The sequence below is a fragment of the Ceratotherium simum genome, chromosome 15, assembly GCF_057802395.1.
Source record: "Ceratotherium simum simum isolate JZ-2026a chromosome 15, ASM5780239v1, whole genome shotgun sequence".
Taxonomy (NCBI): Eukaryota; Metazoa; Chordata; class Mammalia; order Perissodactyla; family Rhinocerotidae; genus Ceratotherium; species Ceratotherium simum.
In genome coordinates this window covers 57,297,692-57,301,844 of record NC_141914.1, presented here as the reverse complement: position 1 = coordinate 57,301,844, position 4,153 = coordinate 57,297,692, and the positions used below count along the sequence as shown (strand labels likewise).

Below are 4,153 nucleotides of genomic sequence, written 5' to 3'. Positions count from 1 at the left end.
GTGATAATAAGGACGAACATAAATAGATGTATTCAGCGAGTGTAGGAGGTAGAATTGATAACTCTTAGCAATTAATTGGATTTGGGAGATGATGAAATTAAATAAGACGCAGGTGTATGGTGCTGAAGGCATATTGCAAGGCACCATGAATAATATATTACAGATTATTAAACTCTCACACATTTTCCCCAGGCTTCTTCCCTAAAAGTTGTGAGAATCTGTAAGTAGGTAGAATCTTTATGTTGAATGCTTCAATTCTACCCCAAAGATCTTGATTCTGTTTATTTTCTGAACTTTAATGATGTTCTGCCTCTATATATGTTAACATACTAAATAATACTTTGAGATAACAAGCAACCAAAAAAGATGTCTGTTTTCTCCCAGAAGAGACCATTTAGCAAGAAATAACAGATCAAAGGGAAACACAGTGAGACAGAAAAGTGTAATGAAAGTACTCACAGCTTTCCAAGTCTAATTATTTTTCAATAGTTCTCCCACAGAGAAAAATGTAGACTTAGTTATCAGGGATCATCTATATTTGCAAAAGAAGTATTGTCAAAGAATTATACAAAAGGATACTAAAATTATTGAGCACCTAGTTTGTATCAGGAACTGTGTTAGATCAACATCGTCACCTTTAATCTCCATAAGACCCTACGAGGCTTTTCTATTTCCAAGATAAAAAAACAAGGTTGGTAGAGTTTATGTAAATCACCTAAGTCCAGGGGAAGGATGGTGATAGAGCTCAAACGTGTTTGCCTCTTTACATTAAACGCTTACCAGAGAGTAAGACTTTCAGAAGTACTACGGAAAATGCAATTTTAAGTTTCAACTCCCTCAGGTATCAAAATTTAACTTCTAATTAAAAGAAATTAAGTTTCTACATCTAAAAGTTTGGAATATAGGCAATAATATCATTATGACAAAAAATGATGACAAAGCCTCGGGAGAACTTTTCTAGGTATGGAGCTGCAGGTTTACGCCAGTTACACGAATTATAATCATCTTTAAGGAGCGGTCAAAAGTTCTATTAAATAACAACCTCTTTGGTTTGAATGTTACCAACAAATAGCCTATTTAGCATAATTTAATAAATTTACATATTAAGTCATTTACTATAAAATGTTATCAGTCATAATAGTTGATCAGTTTAAATAAATCAATATTCTAAGAAGAAAAGTAATTAAAAGAACAGAAGTTTATCTTAAATTATTTAATATATTAAAATATATTTGTTCCTTTTAAAGCCATTTTTAAAATAACAGCATATGTATCTTTTTTTTGTATTTCACAATTTATATTTTTCTAGAATCCACAGTCTGATAAATAAAAGCAATAACAGTATTTCACAAACTATTGTACAATTTAAATCTTAAAAATTTAATTTCATAAAAAAACATGTGCAAGTTCATACTGGCTAACCTAAAAATGCTATGTTTCATCTCTGGTCTAAAATACTTTGTAAGAGATTTATTTCCAGCACTAAAAATAATCCCATCACTATTTTTTTTTTACATGTTTTACAACAAAATGTTTGTGTTCTTAATCAAAAAGATCCATAGACTAATTCAGCATGTAAAAAATAATTTTACCATAAATCCAAGACAACGCTTTCAAATCTACTTTTATGTTCTTTTTTCCTCCTCACATATAGAACTTCTCCACACATCACATTTCTGGCAGCTGTTATGACACTTGATGTTGGTCAGGTACCAATTTATCCCTAAAATTGACATCAAAACGGTTAACCAGTATTAAATCCATCAAATATTTACATAGCACAGCACATTAAGCTTTAGACACCTGACAATTAAACCACATAAAAATAGGACAAGACCCCCATTCTACATGTTTAGAATCACGTGTTCACTGTTCCTATCTGGCAACTGTACACTGGTTCAAAAGGCAACAGAGGCAACAAGCAGTTACTTCAGAGGACAATGAACACTACGATCTGGAAGCACATTAGGATGTTACCCCACTAACACTGTACCCCCGCCATCTTTCTCCAATGTGGTCTCATAATTCTAGAATGGGAGGTCCAACTAACAGAACTGCCGTGTTTTCATTTTTTGAAATACATGCTATCTTTAGTTCTCCTTGAGGCTTTAATTCAATTATTCTATTTATTTTTACAAAAATACAAGAGTTTCCTTTGGAATAGCCAAAATCAAGATCATGCACACCACTGCATGCTTGAAGTAAGAAAATAGGAAACTGACATGCAACAGAAATTGGACCTTTCTATTCAAAAAGTGCTCCACAGGACAGACTGTGTGATTCTTTTGTTCTTCTAAATCGTATGGCTTTAGAAACTTCTAAAGGTCTTCAAGGTACCCCTTATAGGAATTTGGGTCAGACATACTGAACGTGTATTCCAACGTAGTCACTGGTTTTGGAAAAGCCCTGAGTCCTGGACCAGGAATCTGGTCAGGATATTTTGGAACCTCATCATTCAGAGTCCGCAGCATAGCCCACGCTGTGAATGAAGAGTGCAGCCAGGAACCCATAAAAGACTAGGCCCAAGAGCACGATGAAACCCCAGCTCTCGCGGTGTGCCCCGGGAGCTCGCCGGTGGTCGGGTTGTGGATGAAGCGCTTCCACTCCGCCAGGCTCTGATTGAAGGACTTTTCTTCGTCGTGGTGTGTGGAGGGCCAGGGGAGCAGTGGCCACGCGGAGGGACATGGCGAGGACAGGGGCACGTCCAAGCGCAACCGGCGCAGCCCTGGCACAGTGGCGGAAGGCTGGACAGCCCGAGGACACCTCCTCAGCGCAGAGCGCACTCCAGCCGCCTGCACATGTACCTGTTAATGCCGATTTCCATGCCAGGTGCTCCAATCAAATGACGCCATCAATTAGGTGGTGTTTACCATTCTAGAGTTGATGGAAATAAATTCCAGATTATCTTTCATTAAGTAATAAAAATAGTTAATGGCTGAGCTAAAATTTAAACCATTTTCTGACTCCAAAGCAAGTGTTATTTACTAGTACTTGATACCAATACTGTATTATTAGTTATGATTTTCTTTTTTTTGTTCATTCAGCAAATATCTTTTGAGCACAATTAAGGCTAGCCACTGCTCTAAGTATTAGGAACACATTAGGAAAAATATAGACAGAAACTACTGCCCTCTTAAGAATGACAATCTGGATTATTTTGAGTTATAACATTATGACATTATGTGATTCTTAAATATTAAATAATATGCATTTTAACAACTAAACATTTTAACAACTTCCCGAGCCATCGGTTTTATAAATCCATGTATAAATCTCTAGAACCTATAGCAGAGTCAATGTTATTACCACGTTTAAAATTCAATTTTTCAGTAACTTCCAAAATTCAGCTTTAAAATTGTACATTTTATCACATAGTATAGAGAAAATAATGAAAACGCAATTATATGTGTATGTTTATTATAATTGGCAATAATTTTAAATCCAAACCAATATATTCCAAGATGTTACTTTTAGTATGAAAATATTTCATGCACAATAGTCCTACTGCTATTATCTGTTCACACTTATTAGCAACCTGAAGTCTGTAACTTCCTTACATAACCTTCAAGATAAAGTAGAGTCAGAGTGATGTCCTACTGATGACAAAATATTTTTATTTAAAAGGACCTAAAATATTTGTAGACACAGTCTACTTTTAAAAATAAAAAGGTAAGCATTATGAAAAAAACACTTTCAAAGAAGTAGGAACCTAGATTGATGCCTATTTTTCTCTTCATATTTTTAACACTAAAGAAAACAAATACTGTTTCCCTGTCATACTCAAAAAGGGCAATCAAATGCACTTCAAAGAATTCTGGTATCTTTATTGCTTTGTTCTTAGTGACACTGACAACAGCTGCTATGTAAACCAGATAAATACCTTGGACTTCAGACAGGAGCCTGGAAGAACACATCCCTAGGGTTGCTTTATTTGTTGACTGCCGTACTGATTATCTGCTACACTGAAGACACTTCTTTAATAATTGAAATTCCTGTGAGGGGTTTGTTCTTGAGCAGCATCATAAATGCAAACAGAACTGAAGCTCAAAGACTTGCACATCCACTTCTGTGGATCTCAAAGCCCAGTAGAATATTAGATACTTAATGAAATCTGTATTTTTTGGATCCTTGAATAGTGTATTCTTTCAAAATT

At 35.1% G+C, this 4,153-nt stretch overlaps 1 pseudogene; it reads right to left on the bottom strand.

The window, feature by feature from the left end:
- Positions 1 to 2,019: 2,019 nt before the first annotated feature.
- LOC101392157 (sodium/potassium-transporting ATPase subunit beta-3 pseudogene) lies at positions 2,020 to 3,914 on the bottom strand (annotated as a pseudogene).
- Between the last annotated feature and the right edge of the window lie 239 nt (positions 3,915 to 4,153).